Consider the following 25197-nt stretch of genomic DNA (forward strand, 5'->3'; position numbering starts at 1 on the left):
GTCGTTCTCCTTCTCTCCCTTCCACGGCACGAGGCTCGTGATATAAATAACAACCCGATCCAACAAACACGCGTGAGCCCGACCTAAGGCAGAAATCAGGCCTGGCCTAAAGGCCAGAGCTGAGGTGATGAACGTGGGTGATGGTGGGGCATGTCCTGGCACAGGCTCTGGTGATGAGTGGCCTGTGCATTCCCTGGCTGGTGGGTTCAGTGATGGACCCTTCCCTGCTCTGGGCTATTTTTCCCAGGCTACAACAAAGTCAGATTTACCCATTCGAGCCACTCACAGCCCAAACCTGACGGTTTCCCACAGGCACACGATTTCTGTAGGCTTTGAAATAAACAACATACATCAGGCCCGAGCTCTCACGCCAAGAACCGCGACGTTCTCCCTGGGATCGTCCAGCCTGAAGCCTCACACAGCACTTACAACTGTCCAGTGACTTGGCTTGTCAGCTCACTGGCACAGCCACTCGTGCACATTACCCTCCCGACCCCAAAATAACAATCCCCCTCCCCTTTTATTTTTCATTCTCCCCCCTGCTTGACGGGGCTAAACTGTCTACTTACGGTTCCCCACACAGCAGCAGCAGCTGGGAGCATCTGGCATGGGACATACGGAATTTAATTTCCCCATATTTACATAGATTGAAACAATTCCGACTCCAGACTTCAGAAGGCCCTGTTGCAGCAGACCTCAAGGCAAAAGCTTTCAGTTCATTTCATTTTCTTCCTCTTCTTTTGGCAAATGAGCTGGGAATACCAGTTTAAAGTCTGCATGGGCTTTAGGATGTTGAAAGATACTCAAGTCCTTGATCTATAAGGCTTACAGGGTAAATGCTGCTTTTTTTTTTGCTTCTGGGGAATCCAAGAGGAGTTTTAAGAGCCCTAGCCACTTTAAAAATATCTTTTTTCAATGACCTTGACTAGATTTGAAACAGTCCATTTGAGAGTTTTGCACATGTGGCTACAGATAAAAGTTTCTTGGGGAAAAATAAAACAGCAGAAGGGAAATATTCGGTCATACAAAGGAGAATGAAAAGGGACATGTCTAGTGCTGACTGCAGGGCCAGCACTGCTGCTCTGCTGCTGTTGAGCAGAGAGTTAAACCAGGACAGGCCTCTCCTGAGCAAGACAGATGCTCTATGAAAACAGCAAAGCAGAATGTTGCTGAGGCACTGCACTCCTCCAGAACAGTTGGTTGTCTTTACTTTATCCATCACTTGCCATCCATGACATTTCCAATAATTGCAGAAACAGAGACTCTAGAGGTGGTGGAGTCCATTATCAACAAAGAATTGCCAGGGATGGCAGCACACCAGTCCAGCTTTGCAAAATCTCTCTCAAATCCCTCTTGTAACAACACTCGAAGAGAACAGTTTAAAAATCCCACCTTATTTTAAGGACGCCCACGACAGATTCAGCAGTTGGAAAAGCCAAGAGGGAGGTTTGTCTTCTTTATGGTTCTAAGGGACCAGATCATTCAAATGGCAGTGGTGCAAAAGTGAATACCAGGAGTATCAGTCGTGGAGCTCCTCCAACGTGCAGCCTCTGAGGACCTCACACATTGATGTGCAGTCTGCCAGTAAAATCCCAGTTGTTGAGCTAGAAAGACACCACGGTTTCCTGGGAGAGCTCATCCAGCACAAAACATGCCTATTGCTTGGTGTACACACATATTTTTAAGGCCAAGGTAATTTTTTGGGGGGAGTGTATCAGGACTAAGCCAAAACAGGACTTGGATCTTCATATTAAGATTCTGAATTTGGATTCTTGTGCTCAAAAGAGCAACCTGAAAATTTCTGCCAACCCTAAAGGCACCTCACTCAGCTCCTCTAAACTCCCCAAACTCCTCTGGTTTTGCTTCTTCACTTGCTCAGCTGTACCATGCAAAACACTTGGACAACCTTGGAGTTACAGCTGGAACTCAGGTCTCCTATTCTCTGGCAAAGACACTTTTTACAAGGCCTCAGGTTTTCTGCCCCCCACCTCCTCCTCATCCAATGACTCTTGCATTCTGATTCAGAGACCAGGAAAAATAACAAATGCCATGCTGGAAAACTCACCCAGTGCAGAGCAACCAGCTCCCCGGGCAGAGATCTTTCTAGAAAAGAGGAGATTTTGGTCTGAATTCTCCCAGAAAAAAAGAGAAGATTGAATGTGGGCCTCCAACATCTTGGGTGAGCACTCAGACACAAGGCTGGTGTGTAAGGAAGGGTCACTTTGGGGAATCTGACCCCCCACGAGAATCAGGTCTTCAGTTTTTCTCTAAAAATGCCAATCTGTGGTAACTGTTCAGGTAGAGCCATCACCAGGGAGGGTTTGCAGCACACAAGGCAGATCCCCACTTGTGCTGAGTTAAAGCAACTGAGACTGGAAAGAAGTTTAAAATCCCCACTCCTAATTGCTTATTTAACTTGCTTGTTAAATTTGATTGTGTGTTTCTGTGCCAAAGGATCTCCTTGTTATGGACTTCTAAAAAAAATTCTACTAATATGTAGTGTTTTAACATTGTGTTTGTTCAACTTTTGTTACTCTGTTTAGAAGACCTTATTATACTTTTATTGCCATTATAGAACTGGATACTGCTTATGATTATTTTACAGGGCTCAAGACAGTTGATCTGGATGCTGTCTTATTAACTGTACCAGGTGGTAGAAATACCATTTAATCCTCTTTAATATCAGTAATTCAGAGTACATGGCAAGGCTGACCTCAGCATCTCTCACGCCCCAGGAGGACCTACATTATATCACTGCATAAGGGGTCAGAGATGAGAGTGCTTTTGGCAAGGGACTTTCACTTTGTAGATGAAACATCCTGATTAAAAATGATGCTTCCTGCATAACACTGCTGTTCTCAGCTCACAGTTTCCAAACCCACAAAGGCTGCTTTCTAAAGATGGGTAAAGTGATCCCTGTACGGTTTATGTAATGTATTTGCTGTGGAGTTTTAGGGTTTTCAGGATGAAAGATGCTGTAGTACAGTCAAGCTTCAGGATGGGTTGTTTAGCATCCAAAAGTAATTGGTGCTGAGGAGGAATCAAAAGCTGGTGAGTTGCCCCCAGGCTGCTCTAAAGTGGGCTTCTGAATCAGTGCATGGGGTGTACACTCTCTATTAGCTTGGCTCCCAAACACTATCTATACCATTAATGCATTTGTCCTCCCAAATCCCTGGGAGGCAAGAATTTTAGAAAGCAAGCAAACAAACCAAGAAGTCGGGGCAAACCAACTGAGAACGTGGCTCTGAGCGATGACCGAGTGCCTCCGCGGTCACTGCCTGGTTTGGGGTGTGTATGAAAGAGCAGAGGGAAGTCTCAAAATCAGATCCTTTCAAAGGATCTTATTTGGCTTCCTTTTGACCCCCAAATATCCATTAAGCAGCCAGAAACTCCCAGCCAAAGACCATCTTTGGTGGAGCAGGGAAGGAAACGCCCGTCTCCCAAATCAGAGGCCCCTTCCCGCTCCCTCCCACAGCATCCCCAGGATGTCACACCAGCCCAGCCACTCACACTGGATGGCATCACACCACTGGAAACCCCAGGACCAGGGAAGGCAGAACCAACCCCAAGGCATCCCCAACATTCATTGTGTGTCCAAGAACGAGAAATTCAAGGCCAGCTTTCTGCAAGCCTCGAGCCCCAGAGTAGACGTGAAACGTAGGCTCTATTTTCACAAGTGTTCAGCACGCAATCTATTGAGCTCTTCTGAAAAATCTGGACCTTATTTAGGCAAGAAAATGAGAGCCAAGCTCTTCTTAAAAAAGAGGGTTTAATAGAAATGTCTGCCGCCTCCTATTCTTAGGCCCCTAAGTAAGTGGTGCTGGCTGTGGTGGGAGCTGCTGGTGCATGACTGGTGACTGGCTTTGTCATCCCAGGAGATCCCCTGGGTTGCTAAAACGTTCATGAAAACCCAGCAGAAAAATGTGCACAGAGTGGACGAGGGGAAAAAAATCGACTTCATGCTACAGCAAATGTTGGGGGAAATGTTTGCACAGGTCTGGTGTGAACTGGTTAAAAGTCAAACCCAGTGCTGGTCTCCTGGCAGCAAAACCCCTATTACAAAATCCCATTGCCTCAGTTCACTTCAGAATTGTCTCAGCTACTCATTCCTGTATCAGTGGGAAATTTGGAAGTGACTTTGGATTTGCAGTTTCCTTTTGATAAATGTATTAAAAATACCAATATAACAGCTTTTTATATCATAATAAAAATACATGGAGTATTAAATCCTGCCTAACTCTTGCTGACTTGGAAGCAAGTTTGCATGCTTTCCTCACATCCAGATTCGATTACACTCTTAATGTACAGCTTTGCCAGAAATGTTTTTATTAGAAGAAATTGCACTTGGTCCAGAATGTGGCAGCAGGAATGATCTCTGGCATGCACAGTAACAGGCTTTTTTTCACCAATCTGAGATCTCTACATGGGTTTCTAATTTCAGTCGGAATAGAGTTGAAAAATTGACTTTTGGATCAGCAAGATTGGACATGATTATAGGTAATGCTGGACTTTGGAAGTCTTGGACAAAAACTTTTGGCCAATAGGCTTATTGCTTTATATTCCTCAGCTGGGAAGCTCTCTGCCAGAGTGTACTCACATTCACTCTTGACTTGCCTCCTCTTGTTACTAGTGTGTATTTTATTCCTTAAAACACCTTTTTTAAACCCCTTCTTTCCCCAAATAATTTAGTTGCATCTGGATTTGTACTATCAATCCCTAACAGCTTTTAAAAGTATTGATAATTTTGTGAAGGGCCTTGAAGTAGCAGCTGGGAAAGGTATTGCAGAGATGAAAAGAGATTGAATGGTTGACTGTCTTGCTTCTTTTTTTTATTGGCTCACCTCATACTTAATTTAGTCAATCAACCAGACATCCTTCCATAGGGTTTTTTGGTGCAAGCACCTTTGGCATCATCCACAGCCAACACAAAGTGACCCAATGATGGTTTTGAACAGTGAATGATGATTATTGCATCCATCTCTCCATCAGATGGATAATTTGAAATAAAAAGCACTAAAATCATTCCCATTGCTTTGCTGGAGGTGAGCAAAAGCCAAGGGAATGTATCTCCATGCTTTGGGCACGATGGTTCCCAAAATCTCCCTTGAGGCCTGTGGACAGCAGTTTACTGCCACTAAAATGAGGCAGCTGCAATGCAAGACTGGGATTAATACAATGCAGGACTGAGATGCATCAAAATCTTGCAGTTGACTAAATTCTGCCCAGTTGGAGATGCTGAGGAGCACAGGCTGCAAGACCTGCAAGGAACTGCAAGAACCACGTGGGGAGTTCAGATTAAAATGAAGGACAGATTGAGGTTTCTGAAACCAGATGAGAAAGTGTAGGTCTCAATCTTGCTGGATTCCTGAGGCAGTCAGAAGACACTTTAATTACATGATCAATAGAGTTTCAAAGTAGGCACAGAAGCCACAATGACTCTGAGGGCACAAACATTATTTGAAGGGTAAAGTGAAATCCCGTTGAAGGAAAACGTGAGATCTCTGCCTTAGAGAAACCAATCAATGCCTTCTCACCCTCCCATGTGTTAAGTTTAGAAACATTTGAAGGCATCTGAAATGGAAGTGTAAGAGACAATTATGCAAAAGCTCAGCAGTTTCCCACACCCCTGAGAAGCTGCAGTGGAACAGTCAATCAAGAGCAACGGATTCATCCTCCTGAGGAAAAGCAGGTGCCTGAAACATGGCACTGCTTGTTGCAAAACCATGGGACTCCTCTCATGCAGAACAAGGCTTGTGAGTAGCTTGTCCACTTCTTCACAGGCTGTTGCTTCCTTGGACAAATTAATGAAGATTTCCTTTTTCACTGAGAAGACTCTGGAGCCAGTATCCCAAGAGAGAAATTAGACTGAGATGCTGCAGCAGTAAATTCATAAGCTATCCTGTCTTTAGCAATTAAGCTGATATTCCCTAATTACTCTGTTTACAGCACAGGAGATAAAGGAAGAATATCAATGTTGATATTTATTTGGTTTTAGAGAAGATGCTGATTTCTTGAAACAAGTGATAAGTTTCAGCCATGCTGTTGTTTTAAAAGAAGATCAAGATGGGATTCATAAATCTATTCCAGAACACCCTTTAACATGATTAAGGTACCCACCTAGATTTGACTCAAGGCCTAGATAAAGAAAAGAAGGACTCAACTTGAGTCATCTCAATCCAAGCCACTGGACAGCGATGGTTTGGAGGGATGTAATTGTATCCTTCCACCCCCCCAACTTAAAAAAATGTTAAAAGATTTAAATCTGAGAAAAAATGAAAACAAACATTAGAAAGTCGAAAAATGTTTTCTGTTGAACTGAGTTCTCATTTTTGGGCCAACTGTAACAAAAACATTGTAGAAGTACATGAGCAAAGTCCAGACTTTCCAGGCTGGAACACAGCACTGGTCCATCAAATGAAGGCCATCACAGTCAGGTCCCTCTTGCAGGAGACAACTGGATCATTTCATCCCTTCCATCACTCTCCATCCAATAACCACTGAGATTTTCAGCAACTAAGTAATGCCATGGCAGCATAATCCAGAGCAGAGGTGTCAGAAGAAATGATTGCAAAGTAGAGAATGAGAGAAGTTTGGTCGATGAGGTTGAAAAACAGACAAGCTGGTATAGAAGAGCTTTTTCTGACATGCAAAACCAGACCCAGCATTCCTTCTTCCAACAATTTTTATGCCCTGCCTAAATGAGAAATGAAGTTTTTCATGGCAGGGATGGTATCAGACTGTACTGGGCAAATAGTTCCATCCAACACAATGCTTTAAGTCAGTCCCAACACACAACACGCAAAAAAAGTTACACTCCTCCTTGGTCAGGCCCCATCAGGTTTTGCTGAGGCTTTGAACAGAGAAAGAGGCAGTGGAACGTCCACTAAAATTCAGGAGGATCCAGGTGCCAGCTTTTCCAGGCTCCTCAAAATAGCCCCCCGCTGGTATAAAAATTTCAAAGTCCTGTTCCCTTCACAGTTAATTTCTCTTACCCAGAACGAGTCCAGAGTTAAATTTTATGGACTACAGGTTTAAGGGCAAACACATCCAACAGAATGATAAAACATGTCCCTCCCAAGGTGTCCCTAATTCCCTACGATTACGGAATGAGGACACTGCAGGGTTTTATTGCTGATGCACTCTAAGAGCAAGAAATTTTCTCAGTACTTACTGAGAATGATAAAGATGCAAGAGTGATTATTAACGTGCATCTCATGCATTTGCAATTATGCAAATACACATGCAAATGAAACACAACCTTTGGGCTCCTGTCATGTTGCCAATGCTTCCCTCTGTGGCACAAATTTTGGATACACTCCTTGCTTTCATACACACAGGGCCCAGATGCCCCAGGGTTCTGAGCATCTTGAAGACAGTCCTTAATGGTCTGGGGCTCCCTCTGCTTCAATAGGTGCTCAAGGCTCTTCATACCACCCCCAAGCTTCCAAAGCTCTCTTGGGCAGGTTGGGATGACACAGAACTCACCACTCACTGATATGTGAAGGAAAGCAGCGAGCACTGCCCCAACTTACTGACTCCGTCATCATTCAAGAGATTATTTAACACTGTGGCTCACAGTGAAGCTGCCCATCTTTCTGTTTAATTAAGGCACAAAATGTAATTAGTAATTTACTTGGGGCTTCTCTTGGGATGCTGAAGAGCAGAGGTGCTAAGGAAGCCAAGGAGATGCAGTGTGTGTGCTGAACCTCATCTGAACGCACCTCACAGCGTCCTGCCCTGGATGTACAGAAACAGCTCTCCTGGCACCCACCCCCTCCAGGAACTGCTGAAGCAGGATTAACCCACCTCCTAAAGGAATAAATCTCCTGGGTTTATTCCTCTCCAGCCAGACACACGTTGAAAACCTTGATAAATGAACAGGTTGTAAACTTCCTACAAGAACTGCTGCCTGTACATCAAAGTTATTGTGCCTCCATCACCTTGGTGGGGGTGGGAATCATTGGTGGGACAGACCAGGATCCTCTACATACAAGAGGCAGGAGGGTCTGGAGGCATATCCCAAGCAGGTTTCTCAGTCTCTGAGGGTGAGGGGTTGATTAAGTGATTTGGGCTGAACCTGGAGCTGCAGCCTGCCCTCTCTTCCACTCTTCACCTGGAAGTGCAGGTGGACCTGACATGAGGATCTCGTGGCATTGAGCTGCAGATATGATAAAAGTGTAATCTCACTGTTTCTTCCCCAAGTTCAAAGCACAAGAAAGTAGAAAGCAAAAGGCCATCCCTTGTTACACCGAAGCAAGAACTCCTCTGACTAAAAGTCACTACTCTGGTTCAGAGACATTACCCCTGGCCAGGGGCAGACAGAGGTTGGTCCCTCAAGTACAGGAAAAAAGTGAAGAACAAGGAGTAAGCAGACACATGATGTGCTGGGTATTTTCCCTGCAATGCAATCTGTGCTCTGTGTTCCCTCTTTTCCAGTAATGTTGAAATCCAACCCTGTTTTGATTCCCATCAAAAAGTGCTGAGCAGGACTCCCAGATCACAAATGTGCGCAGAGAGAAGCATTGCCTGGGAGTACTTACAAGGTGACCATTGCTAAGGCAGGCTCTATATGAGTCTCTCACAAATCCAACACTTAAGGATCATCCCCCAGAAGGGATATTTTCTTCAGGGACAAAACAAATCAAGAATCAAAACATGGGTTAAATGCAAAAAGGCCTAAAGAAATTAACTGAGAAAACACTTGGCAGAGTATTTTTAAACTTTCTTTGGTGACTCTGGGACTGCAAGTGTGGGTGGAGGTGGAGTAGAGGGCCTGCAAAAATCCTTTCCCAGCCAGTTATCTGTGAGGGAATGTCAGTGCACAGAGTTTTCTACTGTGCTCAGGACAGCAAGGAACTTCAAATCCCAGCCAGGGCCATGAAGGATTGCACAACAGTCCTCTGGACCATACTGGCTTTGTCCCTCTCATCACAGCAGTGGGGGACCAGTCCTCTAACTCTGTGGGGTCAGAAATGTGCTAAAGGTTTCTTTTAAAGGGACTTTTGAACTCATCATATCCCTTATATTAAGCCTCGTTCCTAATTCCTGCATTTCTGGCAATCTTGCCTTGCTTTGTTGAACCTGTAAAACCATTTTTTCCCCTCACAGTGCTGGGGTGCCCAAGAAGTCTTCCCCACTCCCCCATCCCATCAGCTCAGGTAAAAAACAACCAACCAAACCAGTGACAAACAGAAGATATTGCACATCTTTTTCATAACCTTCTCAACCGTTCACCTTCTAACGCAATGAAGAGTGAGGGCTGTTAAACCACAACTCCCTTCTCTTGCTTTCCACTGGGACTGTCACAGTGCTTATTGCTCCTCCAACCAGTGACTGCCCCACCTTCCCTGCTGGATAATGCACGAACACATGGGGGAAGGAGGAAAAAAAAACATGCAGAAAAGTAAGCCAAGAAGATCTTCTCACAGCAAAGACCAGACACTCTGCTGCCAACTGTGCTTAGTCAGGATGGTGTCCTCCTCAGCTATGCAAAACAGCTGAAAGGAGAACATCATGCACCAGCCAAAATTCTTCCTGTAACAGGACGCCATCAGTAAAGCCAGAGACATCAGAAATGCGCCAGAGGACACCAGAATTTGAACTCTGAAGCTCTGCTGTGCTGGGAAGCACCCATCAGGATAGTCCCTTGGGTCAAAGCAGACCAGTGTGCATTGAGAAAGTTGTCACAGGTTGAAAATCAGAAGGAACTGTCCCTGTCTACTGATACACTTTGTTGAGTCTACACTTCACAAAAAACACACCATTCAAAGCATGAGCAGCATCATCCATCATCACTGAGATACCATATAAGCTCGGGTAAAGGATGTGATTTTGCCCTCACAAAGCCAGGTACAGCAGTGGTACACACTTGCTTAAAACTGTCAGAAATGGATTGCCTGCTATAAATCAGGGCTTGAAAGTCTGTATAGAAAAATATCTTACTCTTACACTGAGCACCTAAGTACCTCTGTCTATTAAAACTCCTGTTTTGCCTGTGTCCCTTAAAAATATATCAAGATCAGAAGAGAAAAACAGGCCATAAACCAAGATTTTTGAAGCAATTACAGGTCTAATTTCAAGAACTTACAACCCATTGTTTGCATTTCAAAAGACCTCAGAAACAGAATGTCATTTTTTTGGTCCCATGCAACCAACTCCACTAGTCAACCATTTTTCTTCTCCCTATAAGTGGGATAGAGAGCTGAAATCATGAAAATATACAGATGGTTTCAAAACCTAGGATTGGGAAATGCCAAACGTATTTTCATCAAAGCGGCCGAACTTCTATTATTTTTCATTTAAAAACACAAAAAAATCAGAACATTTAACTGAAACACCTCATCTTCCTCCACTTTCAGAGGTGTTTGATCCGGTCTAAATCCGTAGGCTCAGCTCCAACCATCTCCTGGTGAGACACGACCTCACCCTTCATAAAGAGCCTCACGACATGCAACGCCACACGGACTTTGCTGGAAAAAACCCCTAAAACTTCAGGAACCAGAACAATGGCAACTTCAGTCTTGCAGCTCTTTCACGTTCGCTTTCAAAAAGGAAAAGTAACAAGCCTGGGAGGCTGCATTTCCACAGGCACCGATCCCTCAATATGCATGTGAACTCAAGTAACCCCCTATTCATCCAGGCCCTAAAATAGGAAGGCACAGTTCTGGACAAGCATATTGATCTGGATTCCTGTAACTATCCCTTTGAAACACAAATAAACTATTGTTAAAAAACCCCAACAGATCTCAGTGTGTGCTCTGGTTCCTTTGCAATGTGTACTATCTGACTACAATCCATCTTGGCAGTGGAGCAGCTACGCAGACGTTCTTCTGAGCCAGCTCTAATGTAAAGGGATGCCAAGTATGTCTTCCTTTTGTATTTACAGTAATAGTCTCAGCTTTCCCCACCGCTGGGAGTGCTGTTGGGGATCAGCTGGCAAAAATACACTGATCTAAAAGGACCACTGTAATTCCACTTGAGGCTGAAACTGTTTTGCAGGGGTTGTCGGCAAGGACCTTCTCCCACATTAGTCTACAGCAAGTAACATCGTGGTGCTGTCACTGGCATGGAGCTGACAGCAAATCCTGTGTCTGCCTCCTCCCAAGTTGGACTATCTGTTGACAGACCACTGGCTCTCTTACACTGGTCTATATTTGGAGTGAGGCTCTCTGGCATGTTAGAGCTGTGCTGTCTGCTCTGGAAGTGGAAAAACAAGGGTGATCTATCACAGAAGTGGATGCTTCAGAGAGGCAGGTATACAAATGTTTGAATCAAACAGTGCTAGGATGCAGCCAGGCTATTGTGGCCTCCAGGAGCCATCAAGGACTGGGCAGGCGTGCAGGAGGTGCTGTATCACTGCGCTGAGCAACCTGCAAATAGAGTTGTTTTGTGGTAGGAAAATTTGCCAACTTCAGGGCTGCTTCACCCTGCAAAGCCTAGAACTTGTCTCCAGCTGCCCTGGCTACACAGCTGGCAGGTCACCTGGAAGCAGCCAGTGCAACACTGGCAGACAGACAGACTGGTCACTGACAAGTACAAGAAGTTTGAAATCATCACAGTGTCACAGAATGGTTTGAGTTGGAAGGATCTTAAAGGCTACTCATTCCGACCTTCTGCCATGGGCAGGGACACCTTCCACTAGAACAGGTTGCTCCAAGCCCCATCCAGCCTGGCCTTGGACACTTCCAGAGATCCAGGGGCAGCCACAGCTTCTCTGGGCAACCTGTGCCAGGGCCTCACCACCCTCACAGGGAAGAATTTCTCCCTAATATCCAATCTAACCCTGCCCTCTGTCAGTTTGAAGCCATTCTCCTTATTCCATTATTCCATGTCCTTGTAAAACATCCCCCTCCAGCTCTCTTGGAGCCCTCTGAGGTACTGGAAGGTGCTCTAAGGAATAATAAACCAGCCCATGTCCTGTCCCTTAAAACAGGGCACAACCAGTACAAGACTGCCCCATCTCCTCAATACTGGAGAATAATGAACAGTTTTTGCCACAAAGCTGAAACTCCCACCAGGATTTCAGAAGGACTTTTCGTGTTTGTTTTTTTTTGAAGGTGATAATTCATGTAAATAAACCACCCCTCATGACCATTTAACATTTAAATTATTATACCATTATCCTAATTTATATTTTGTTAAGCCTTAGGGGATTTAGCTGAGAGCCCAGATCCGTTGCAGCAAGTGCTATAAAGACACACAGTAGAAAGCAGCCCTTGCTTCAATGAATTTACAAGTCTGAATAGACAAAAGGCAGGAGAAAGGCAAAATTATTCTCCAGGCCCCACCAAAACAGCCAATAAACTTACCCCCACTTCCTGCTGACTTGTGCTCCAGAACGTCAGCTTTCATTAAAAAAAGCAACAACAACAAAAGACATTTCTAGCTCCTGTGGTTGTAAAAAGACTCATGAAGACACACTAAATCAATGCAATCACATTCACCCAGCTATGCAGATGACTATGAGAGGGACACAGCCATTCATCTCTGACAGGGTGCAAATAATTACACATTTCTGCAGGCACAGACTTCTCCATTTCAGTGCAGTGACTTTTAGTCCGTACGTCCCTTCATCCTGCCTAAAGTGGTGACTTATCCTCCAGTTTTTCCTGCCTCAAATCCACACTAACATGCATGTTTCCATCACTATTGCAGGTAGTCAGTGCCTACAAATTTTGGCTGTCAAAGCTGGTATCCTTCTTACACCCCACAGTAGAAGCACAGCACACTTAAAAGAGAGGAGGCTGAAGTGAACTGTACTGGAACCAGGACCCGGGAGAAGAGATTAGGGGGAATGTGAAGAGAAGGGAAAAAAAAAAAACCAAGAAAACCCTCCACCATCTACAGCAATATCTTCTGAAAGCACAAGTCCATGAAACATCCAGCTTGGGGGACAAAGGGAATTTCATGGAAAGGAAGCAAAGCAGCCTTTGCCACATTCAGAGAATCACTGAATGGTTTGGGTTGGAAGGGATCTTAAAGACCATCCCATTCCAATTCCCTGCCATGGGCAGGGACACCTTCCACTAGCCCAGGTTACTCAGAGCCCTGTCCAACCTGGTCTTGAGCTCTGCCAGGGACAGGGCAGCCACAACCTCTCTGGGTAACCTGTGCCAGGGCCTCCCCACCCTCACAGGGAAGAATTTCTTCCTGATATCCAATCTAACCCTGCCCTCCTTCAGCTTAAGGCCATTCCCCCTTTCCAGTCACTCCATGCCCTGGTGAATAGGACATTGTTTAGGTTTGTACCACAGGACACATGAAGCACCACCAAGCATCCCAGAACTTCTGTGTCAAAACTTGATCTTCCTGAGTGAAACCAGCAGTGTCCCACTCCCTCATCCTTCTTTTCCATTGGGATATTTGCTAGCAAACCTTCCCACCCATATACAACTAGTCGTGTTGAAAGCACAGACAGGTCTTCAATCAAAACCAAACCCCAGTCCTGTCCTCTCATCTTGAAAGGACGTGGCCAGTCAAGGTGATGTTGGGAACATGACACACTTGGGAACACACCAGTGCTTTCCCCACCTGCTGGCTCGAGGCAGATCGAGCTCTGCAAACTTCACCTCCCCTGCCAGCAGGAAATAAATCCTGTGGTTTTAGAGTTGGAGAGTGAATCCATATTCAGTTAGGAATTTATGGTGACTTTATGGATCCCACAAATGCTTCACTACCACCATTTTCTGGAAGCTGTACAATTCCTGCAGTTCATTCACTGTGTTCAATTGCCTTTTTTTTTCCAGGGAAGCACTTCTAATTGCTTTTTTACAGATAGGGGTTTCTGTAAAGAATAGAACATGCTCATACTGTATAAAATGTTGCCACTGCCTTTTCAGCTATATATAGCTTTTATAGCTAGTTTTAATTTCCCCAGAGTATTCATCCCAAAGGGTCAAATCTGTCCCTCCTGTGACTCAATGAATGCACACCAAAGTGCATTTGACACAATAATCATGGTGCTACAATTCAAGCAAAGCTTCCTCATACAATTTCTACCATCTCACGAGGGCCCTTTCCTCTCAGCTGCAATGAAAGGTACAGCAGTAAGCAAATACCTGTGCAGTCTGCACTGATTTACAGATACCCAAACACTGTAACCAGTCCCTGTGTCCCCATGGCTGTTTGTTTGCTGTTGGGTGGGTATTTTTTGGTTTTAATATTGCATCAGATTGTTCCGCTCTTTCTCTGGGAAACATTTGTACACGTTTCTGCAGCGCAAACACTGCAAAGCCAGTATCAATTTTCTCCCTTATATTAGCCCCTCTGGTACCTTTACATTAACCCAGAATGAATCACTGGCCTCCCAGTCATTTCTTGCTCCATACAGTTTGGAGGAATGGTGTAACTCACATTTCGGAGAAGGCCTGGTTCCTGCAGGCGGGTGGAATGGCTCACACTTCCTCTGTGCTCACATCCAGACAGCCTCTGGCAGCTCCTCCACCTTTTCTCCCGGCTCTGCATCCGGTGTGCTGGCAAAAAAACTCCACTGCAGCCAGTGCCTCACACACAAGGAACAGCGAGGTGGCTCCAGTCCTCCCACCAGCATTGTTCCCACCAAACAGGGTCAGCTTGGAGGGTCAGTTTTCAGTGCCAACTTGGTGTCCCTTTCCCATCAAAATTGCTCAGCCTTTTCAGCAAGGAATTGCTCATCCTTTTCATCTGTTGCCCTGTACAAGGAGAGAAACATGTACCCCATGTGCCCCTCACTGATGGAACGCCCAGCTCTTCCAAAACAGACCAAAGACACAACACACACAGCCTGGGCCAAACTTTAACAAACTGTCCCTCCACGGCGAACTCTGGGCAAACTAATGATAAAATAAAGCCCATAAGTGCCTGTATTACACTGGGGAAATGTGAGCTGTGTTTCAGACTCAGATGGGCAAGATTGTCTTTAGCCCAGACAAAACGCAATGCTCAAAGTATCCTTCACAGGGAATATGGGAATACAAAGCACATATCAGTGACCTGAGGATTTAAGTCCTGCTTGGTCTCCTCCTGCCTGGCCAGTAGAAAAGAAAAAACCCAGCTGTGAGTGCAGCAGTGTCTGTTCTTCTCACCAAGGACCTAAAGTAAAAAACCCTGGACAGATGAGACTGAATATTTATTGTCTTCCTCTGCATTACCCCCAGGTAACTGCAGAAAGACCAGTGTCACATTGTAAAGTTCAGCATCTCTTCTGGGTCCTGTGAATGACACACTCAACCCCAACAAATACTGTCCAAGTGCCTCTTTTCCTTGCTAAGGGAACAGTAGCAGCAACACAGAGACACTAAAGGACCCAGAAAGCTGGAGGGTGTCTAATAGGTGTGTGCCCTTGTGTACCAGAACACAACTGAAAGGAAATTCAAGTCACTATTTAAGGAGCAATGAAAACAGTAAAAAGGAACAAATTCATTTAAACAAAATAACAGGGCCTGGGAGAGAAAATACAATTTTTTTCCGTCTTCCTGGGCAGGAGTCACCTTATTTCATTGGCCTTACTCACTCCGCTCTCATAAACGTTGTTATCCCCACTTAACTCATGAGAAACTGGGGCATAATAGAAGTAAGTTGTTTTTTGAAAGGCCATGCAAGGTTTGTATGGCAGAGCAAGAATAAAATATTTATGGTGTTAAACGCCCAGGCCTTTTTTCCTTCAGGCACTGGTGGGCTGAGGTATTGACTCGTACAGCAAATCAGTCCTGACAACTCCAGTAAATCTGTCTCACGCCAAGGGTAGTAGGATCAGCCCACTACAAAACATGACATAAATCTGTCCCTTACAGTCTGAGGAGAAGGTGTGGATTTGGGTATTAAAACCATTGAAATCTCCCATTACAAACTCCCAGATCTCGTGAAACACATCTGCTCCTTTCAGGGCCCGACTTTCCGATCGCTGAGGTCCACGAAAAGCTTGATTTGGGTTAATATATTTGGAATATGCAAGACTGAGATTCAAGAAAAGCAGTTTTGGTCCACAGCTTTGACATGAATCTTATGTTGCTTTTGGCCAAGTGAGCCCCTGTGTCTGCCAGGTTGGAATTGCTGCTGTCTTGTCTCCTTAGCTCCTAAACTCTTCATGGAGAGGGTCATCTCTACAGGAATACACAGACACTGGAGCTCTAGCCCTGAACAGGAGGATCTGGAAATCAGTTCATTTAAAATACAGCTTAAAATGCCATCAGATACATTCTGATTTCCTGCAGAATTGCAGTGGTAGCTAAGGTTTGGTTTGGGTTTTTTTCTTTTGGGTGAAAATTCTGGCTGGAATCTCATGGAAAATGCCTGAGGGCTCCCCACGATGGGGAATCTGCACAAACTGAAAAAACACCATCATTCAGTCCACACTGGTGCCACAGCCTCCCCCCCACCCTCAAGCCACCTTGTTGGTGCCTGCCCAGCTCTCCCCAAACCCTCTTACCTGAACAATTCACCCACAGCAACGAGCAACACCTTCACAGGGGGGTCCTGGGGAAGAAAAAAAAGCACATTTAAAATGAATGTGTTGCTAATAATGTGAACTGCATTAAAGAGCCCATGTGAGCACTCCACTGGTAACACACACTGCACACATTTGTCAACCCAACACAAATCCATTTGAATAGATTTCTTGTGGCCTTTTATTTATGAGGGGAAAATATCCCCCAGTCTCTGGGCTGATGAGAGCCCACACTTTCCCTTCTAATCTTAACTGCCTATTATTATTAGCAGCCCCATTTATAGGATGCCCCTCTGCCTTATGTATCCCAAGTACCCCAGTTTTCCACTCTGCATGGGTATGAGCAGGGGAAGACACAGAGCACTCAATTAGTGGCATTTCAATGTGCCTTTTGCAGCACACTCCTACACCTGGGATAATCTAATTACACAGGGCAGAAACCTCACACAACCATATATTTTCCTTAGACCAGCTACTTTTACTCCTCATTGAAACAGAGTCCCCCTCTTTTTTTTTTCTTTTTATTTCCTCCTTTTTCTTTTTTTTTTTTTCCACATCGTTAAAAATTTATTATTTAGACTGATGATGACATCATCTGGAAAGGGACCCAGGCTGTGGTCATCAGGGCCTTTTTCTGCATTACAGAGAAGTAGTTTCTCCTCTCTCCCTTGCAGATCATTAATTTTTAAAACAGAGCTTTGCTTTAAATATATTCAGCTCATTTTGCTTTCAGCTGATGAGTCAGAGGAGCTGTCTTTCAACCAGGTCAGGTGCCCCCTGTGCCATGTTTCCTGCCCAAACCAGCACGCACAGCCCCTGATGGAGCTCTGGCTCCAGGGCTCTGCAAGGAACAGGAGGGAATTTCAGTGTAAATAAACAAATAATTGTATTTACAGGCTGCCCAGCTTTACTCTGCTAGTGTAAATAAACAAATAATTGTATTTACAGGCTACCCAGCTTTGCTCTGCTGTGCATCCTGAAATGGTTTGGAGAACACAGGCCTGGCCCTGCAGGTGCTCCTCAGGGGTGGGATCTCATCAGCTTTGCCTGCAGGTATTTTGTTTAAGGGAAGACTCTGTAATATGGTTCTTCCACAAGGAATGTGAACAGGTTCAGCCCAGTAAGGGCTTGAGTTTTTCAGGGCACTGTCCCATGAATGCTGGCACTGCTCTTTTCAGCGCTGTGGTTTCCTCTCCCCTGCAGACACCAGGTCAGGGCTGTGCATTAGCTGGAGGATGACACAAGGGATTGACAAAGCAAAGGCTGACTGTGGGATGCACTGCCTGCATCCTACACCTCATCCCTTTCAATGTGTGTGTGAGCACCCCAAGTCTGCAGGTTGGCTGAGAGCAGAGCCAGCCCTTGAGGCAGCACCCAGAACCCTCCAAGAGATATTATATCAGTCACAGACACCTCATAGCAGGACCCAGGACAGAGCAAAAGGAGCCTGGCAATGGAGATGCCGCAGAGAGAGGCTGGACTTGATCTCGAAGGTCTTGTCCAACCTAAATGATCCTGTGATTCTGTGAACTGTGTGTCTGTAGTGTCCTTGTTGGCAGGGAAACACCTCTGTCCCTGCAGAACCCATCGTCCAGACCTCACCTTGGCAGGAGCAGGAGCTCTGGGGAGCACGACTTCATCCACCAACCTAAACTTTAATCCCACCCTAAGTCTGCAGGTACTGGTTTCTCATTGTATTATCTTGGAGGAACCACATTTTTCCTCAGCTGCAGGTATTTCTTCACTCCTTACACAGGCAAATCCTTGCAAGCACTTCTCTGTTTAAGGCAGCATTTTGCAAGTCCCTTCAGATAAAATAGATTTTATCGCCCCCATACACATCTAGGTATTCACAGAAACACATGGAATCAGGATGGATGTGCAGCTGTCTTGGAAACACTTTAACATGACAGAGCAATTTAGGAGGAAGGGACAAGGCAAATCTTATCTGAATGAGGATGTAGGACACACCTAGAGAATGGGAGTGTAAACACCACTTACTTTTAGATACCTATCTTAGCCTGCATTGTGAGACTAATCTCTTTAGAATTCTTACATACTTAGTGAACAGAAAAAAACACACTTCCAAAAGGGAAGTAAGAAAAGAAGCTTAATTTAGATGCACTCTGCTCTCATTGACTCAATGGAGAAAGAAAGTGATGGAGAGATTCTCCTAAATAGGGTGTTATAAATAGCTGCAATCAACACATGGAAGACACTCACTCCAATATGTGTCTGACCAGGGCAAAGTGTGGCTCATCCAGCACAGTGAAAGCTGCCACAAGTTCTTTAATGACCACAAGTGGCTTCAGCTTTGGTTTTAGGTTTACTCCAAGCACAACACCAGTCCTCAAACTGTGCTGGGGCACGAGTTCAGGACAGGTCCATGAAGAACAGTGCTCCCCATTCAATCATGTCCAGCTAATGCTTTCTTTAATGCCTTGTTTTTCACTGAATTTTCCACATCCTAGAATAGGTCCATCCCTTACCTCACGAGCACTCAGAAGCTGCTGAAACCCTAGTGTGGAATGCATGGATTCAGGTTTAAGAAAAAGAATTTGATAGTCTTTTATTATGTTGTTATTTTCCGTAACTCTCCAGTAGATAGGGAGGGCTGTCAGAGTACATACATAGAAACCAGTGTCACACATTGCTTCTGAAAAGAAATTTTAAAGGTCAGAAGTATGAACTGGCTGTTACATGGACATGTGTTGTAATATTTTCTTGGACTCAGTGATCCAGTAACACAGTTCAACAAAATCTGTCAGAACAATCCACAATGCCTTGCTCACTCTCCAAATCCTGCTTTCCCCTCCAGCTCCTCAACCTGACTCCTTGCAGGTCCTCAGCTCCCTCTGAGCTTCCAAGGGATGATCTACAGAGCACACAACAATCCTTCCTTTTTGGATGAAACAAACAAAACAGCTGGGAGATGGAGACGAAACAAAGAGGCAGTGCAGTCAAATACTTTTCACTGCACTTAGAGTTGTAACTACAAGAAGTGTTCTCCAAACACAGTTTCTCCAGGGAATGGCAAGGACAGAGAAGGGAGGGTAAAATGCTCTGTGGTTACACATGGAAATGAACAGCCTATCAGACAATCTTGAGGAGAAGGTAGGAAAAATAATCTCTCTCTATTTCAAACTAGAGCAGTGCAGTCCATTCAAAACTCAGCACTTTATCTGCACCTCCTGGTTCTAATTCCCCTGTTCACTTTTCAAACCCTGAGTCCCCCTGCCCTAGTCATCCTGCTATCCTCCACAGAAGACCTTTGCCACTCTACCATCTCTACTGTGCCCTTGCCAAGGGCCTGCTGTTCAAAACCTCTCAGCCCCACAGTGCAGGAACCTTCCCATCATCTGCCCCAAGTCCATGAACTGGGTCCTAATTGTGCTGCTGGAGGAGAGAGGGAGGTTTTATATGCAGCACAGAGAAGTTAAAATGAATTAGATTATGGGCATATTAATTCAGGGCACCCACCCAATCCTTTCATTAGCTTGATTCTCCTGCTGCTGTAGCAATCTATAAATGTTACAAGCTTTAAATGCTCTATGTACTTTAAGCTTTATGGGAGCCTACTACTATTAACAGTTACACAAGTTGGGAGGAAAGGGAGACGCTATCCAGGGTTATATACGAGCCTGTCAAGGCCATGAATGTACAATCTTATGCTAAACATTCCCAGAACTCGGGATGAGACTTCCAGATACTTCGTCTCAAACGGCTCCCAAGGTGACATCTAAGGCAGCATTTCCAAGAGTGCTCAGGTCCCACCAGCCTTCCACCGTTTTGGCCACTCCTTGCCTCAGAAGAAGACATTCCATGAGTGTGACCAGGTCTGAAACACTGAGCAATTCAGCCCAACTCTTCCCCCTGCAGCCCAGACAACCACAGGCGTGTGGTTTGCAAGGGAGCTCCTTGAACTTCTGAACTCCGCTTTTTTCTCTTGGGTAGGGAATTAAGTGGACTTAGTCACGCAGAGCTTCACTCGGGGGTCTTTGAAGATGAGGAGCTGGCAGTGATAACACTCTGTGTGTATGTTTGGGGAGGCATTTTTTCCTCTTAGTCCCGAATACCACGTTCAGCTTCTCAATGAGAAATAAAACAGGGATGAGGGCAGCAGCCTTCCCATGGTGATGAAATCACTCCTTCCTAATCACCATTGGAGCCTCCGCAGCAGGAGACCATCAGGTCACAACCTAATACCTTTTCCACTCATAAATTTCTAGATATCTCTAGTAATGGGATATCTCAGTTTATTGGAGCTGGGCTTGTTTTCTGTTAGTTTTTTCCCAGAATAATCCTATGGAAAAACAGCTCCTTCACAGGCAGCACCATGAATTTTGGGAGCTTTACCTCAGACTGACCATAAATTCCATGTTTGCACCTATAGCCAGACGGTAAAAAAGTACAGTACAGTACAGTTTAAAAGTCAAATCTCCATTAAGTTTTATATAACTGCAGATGAAATAAAGTACCTCAACATCCAGCCTATGCTGGGCTTGCTTTCCAGGAACACAACTGTGCTGCCCTGGTACCTTCCATCAAGAGATCAGGACAAAAATTAACAAATAATAGTTTCAGTCCCATTTTAGAAAGGAAGAGTATTTCTCCAAGCCAGTGTTTTCTCTCATTACCAGCAGCTGCATTACCTTCAGGTGCCCAGTGTCACCCTTCCACCTCAACAACAGAAAGTCTCAAAACACCAGTTTCAGAATAGGATACGTTTTGTAACAAAAACACACGACAGCAACAGGGGAAAAAAACACAGAAGCACTTGCTCACAGTAATAACTATTTTCCTTTCCTCTTAAAGCAACACAATGAAGCAATTACTGTACTCTGGGCTTCCAGGGGCTGCTGCAGCCAAAGCAATTGGCTGGGCGGCTCGGAGGGGGCTGGAGCCGTGGCACAAGGAAAAGAAACAACTCCTACCAGATATGATTCACTAACAACAAAAACATCCCCATGGTACCTCTTACTTTTTCATAGGGTGAGGACAGGTTTTCCACCAGCAGCAGGGTTTTTCGGAGGAGAGGAATTTTTCTGTAATGGGAGTGATGACGTAGGTGTCGGTATGAAAACAGGGAGGACCTCAAAGGTTACGGCTAAGCTGGGAGTCTCCTTGTACCTGAGCCACTGCGGGTTCTCAGAAAACTCCTTGTGGTCTCAGGAGGACTTACTGTATGGGAAACCCTTTAATTTACTTGAGCAAGGCATTCATGGGGTAATTATCTCCCTGGAATTACGGAGAACGTAACGGAGAATAGATGAATAAACACGGAATGGTCCTCGCTGGGGGAGTCACCGCGTCTCGCACAAACACGTCTATTGCTGGACACACAGAGCAGGGAACCAACCCATTAGACCAAGGAACATCATATAAATTAGAAATAGATTAAAGAACATCATGTAAATGTATTCTGTCTCCAGGCAACAAATTAAGTGACTCATCAGACCCACTTTATACGTATATATTCTAAAACATGTCTTCCGTTCCGATGGCCTTTGGCACACAGCTCTGCTATGAGTGTGCCTCTAAATCTGTATTTGTTTTAAAAGTATTAAAGGCAGAATTGGCAGCAACTTCTACATTTAGCTTGCTTGGCACTTTCTTTTACAAAAGGTTCTTTAAGTCTTTTTCTGGAAAGCTACAAAAATTATGAGACACCCGCTATAAAATTCAATTGAAGGACAGGCAGGTGGGAGAGAAATACTATTACCATTTTTCTCCATGTCAGCAGGCACTAATAGTTCTATGTTTTATATTATAACACATGAGCTTTCGTAATTGTCTCACAGAGATGAAAGTCTGATGAGGCAGAGTTGAGGCTGGGGCTGTCTGAGGTTTCTGCCTGTCATCCTGTGAAAGTTTTCTTAATATCCAGGTTGTTGTATCTCAGCAGGGAGTCTGATGCTGCAAAACTGAATGCAGTTAAAGGCTGTGTTGGCCTGACAAATGATTCAATTACTGTATAATATATTACAAGCAGTATTTCAATATGAGGTTACATTATTTTGCAACTTTGACTCACATGTGCTACTCACAGGTCCCGGTGAGTTCAACCAGACATGTGAGTGGTTGGTGTGTCTCAGAGCCAGACTTCTTTTAACCATCAAGCAGTGGGAAGGATTCCTTTGAACAGCTAAGCAGATGATTTCTTCTACCCCACAGCTGTGCCAACCCTGCAAGTGGAACGGACACTTTATACCCAAAATGTGCTTTGGAGGAATAAACAGAAGAGTGAAACTAAGACACAAAGTGTTACTATTGCCTGACTTTTTTTTTTTTCAATAGACAACAGAACAATGTCAAGAAGCATAATCACTAATTTAACTGCCCTTTCAAAGTAATGAATTAATCAAAGTGAGTAGATTTAGATGGGATATTAGAAAAAAAATCTTTCCCTGTGAGGGAGGTTAGGCTGCCCAGAGAAGCTGTGGCTGCCCCTGGATCCCTGGGAGTGTCCAAGGCCAGGTTGGACAGGGCTTGGAGCAACCTGGGCTGGTGGAAGGTGTCCCTGCCCATGGCAGGGGGTGGAACTGGATGATCTTTAAGGTCCCTTCCAACCCTCTAGGATTCTCTGAATCTGCCATGGGATAAAGGTCTATTAAAATCAGATTTCTAGTACTGGATCAAATCAGACCTAGACAGAAAAATTCATATAAGAGGAACCCATGACATTGGCAGGGATAGGACGAAATGCATAAAACTGCTACAATAACATAGCTTATATAGACTTATCTTATAAAAATACAAGGAAAGATAGTAAAGTACACTAACATACAACATTTCAAACTAAAAAATGCCATTGCATACCAACATTTTCCATCCCATCTGACACTGCTCACAAACTTTGTATACTGAGAAGTAGGAAAGAGAGAAAATGGGAGAACACTTTCTTACTTTTTCTTGTCTCCAAATCTCACTATTTTGATGGTATTTAGAAGAATGAGAAATTTCTATCACCTCAGTTCATCAATTAAAAAGAGTCAGTGTGGCCTAAACTTGACATTTTTCATCTGTGGATATTCCACCCTGAAACAGATGTGAAAGCCCTAAAATATTCTCATGCAAAGGGCTACATATGTATTTTATAGACTTAATAAAGCAAATAGGACCTTGACTGAGCAGCCAGAATCACACCTGCCTGTCACAAACACATAAGAGCACATCACCTGCCAATGCCAAATTAATGTGAAATAATACACAGCACTGTCTTAAAAGATCTGCTGATTCATTAATGCTTCTGCTTTCCCTTCAGTACAAAATATCTGGTTTTGTCTCAAATAAACACATGGAAATAAAGCCACCCTTAATGTCAATAAATTAGGTTTTGTGTACTTCATTCTCATGCCAATGGGAAAGATGTTGTAAGAGAAGTAGTCTGAGGATGGTCAAAGAGAATTGCAATTAATCTGCCAGAAAGAGTTATGGTAAATATTATTATTATGATTATTAATGATTTGTAGAGCGCTGTAAATCTCCATGGCAGTAATTATGATGCTTTGTATATATAAATTTGGCATTCTGAGTATACAAGCACTTGGGCTTGAACTCTTCCTCGATCATTAGGAAATCAGAGGTCAGATCATCGGTCACTTGAAAAGTAATTTCCTGCAGATTTTCAGGCCATTCAGAGATTTATCCTCGCTGTAAAAAGGTACTAATGATTTCTCCCCAGGCAAACAAGCTTCCACAGGGTCTGTCCTTCATGGCCTTTTCAGTGCAGCCACCCAGGGCTGCAGAGGACACAGCGAGTCTGGAACCTCTTTGTGCCATCCCCAAGGAAAACCAGGGTGGGTACGGCCTGCCAGGGACGAGGAGGTGGCAGGATGAGGGCCCATGTTCTACATATTTTGGTAGAGTTTCCAAAGATAAACTCAATCTATGGAAAACATTAATCTCTGGGGCCTCCTCTAGGCTGTGTGTCATTTAATGTGTTGAGAGAAGCAGTGGGATTGCAATGGATTCTCATGCTAATCCTCCAGGCAAGGAAATTCTCCATGAGAGGGGTCTGCTTCTTCCCAGCTCCATTCCTCAAGGTTTAGAGTCAGATGTCTGGAAATGCCCAGTTCCAGGTAGGGGATTCCCACAAACCATGACTTGCTGTTAAAAGAGGTTGCCCAGAGAAGATGAGGATGCTCCATCCCTGGAAGTGTTCAAAGTCAGGCTGGACGTGGCTTGGAGTAACCAGGTCTAGTGGGAAGTGTCCCTGCCTGTGGCAGGGGGTGGAATGAGATCATCATTCAGGTCCCTTCCAACCCAAACCATTCTATGAAAGAAGCAGCTTCCTATCTCCCCTTGCAGGGAATCAATAACCTCTCTGCTGGCAGTGGTTCAGCTGCACTTGGTGCTCTGCCCTCTTTTTCAGTAGATTCCTCCTCTGATGATAAACAAAAAGGACATTACAAGTCGATTCCATCGAAGATTAAACCTGAGCACCCTCTGCTCAGCTAAATCAGCACTTTCTGCAGTCTGAATGCCAACCAGAAATAATTCACCTATTCCCTCTCTTCCACCTTTCATCCCAGCCGGGAGCGCCGCTGCCCCGCACTTCTGGGAGCACCCACGGGACGTGCAGGGGGAACACACTGTTTGCAAACACACATCAGAGCACAGCTTCTGTCAAGGAATGTTCACTCAGAGGTTCAACCCTTGGCAGCAAAACCAGGCAATAATTCTGATGTATCTCACTGCTCAACGCTGGCTAAGCAGGGAGTGCCCCAGCAAGCCGGGCTCTGACATGACACTATTTGTCTATCAAAAAATAA

Source organism: Pipra filicauda, unplaced genomic scaffold (genome assembly GCF_003945595.2).
Source record: "Pipra filicauda isolate LSUMZ 115617 unplaced genomic scaffold, ASM394559v2 scaffold510_size705862_pilon, whole genome shotgun sequence".
Lineage (NCBI taxonomy): Eukaryota > Metazoa > Chordata > Aves > Passeriformes > Pipridae > Pipra > Pipra filicauda.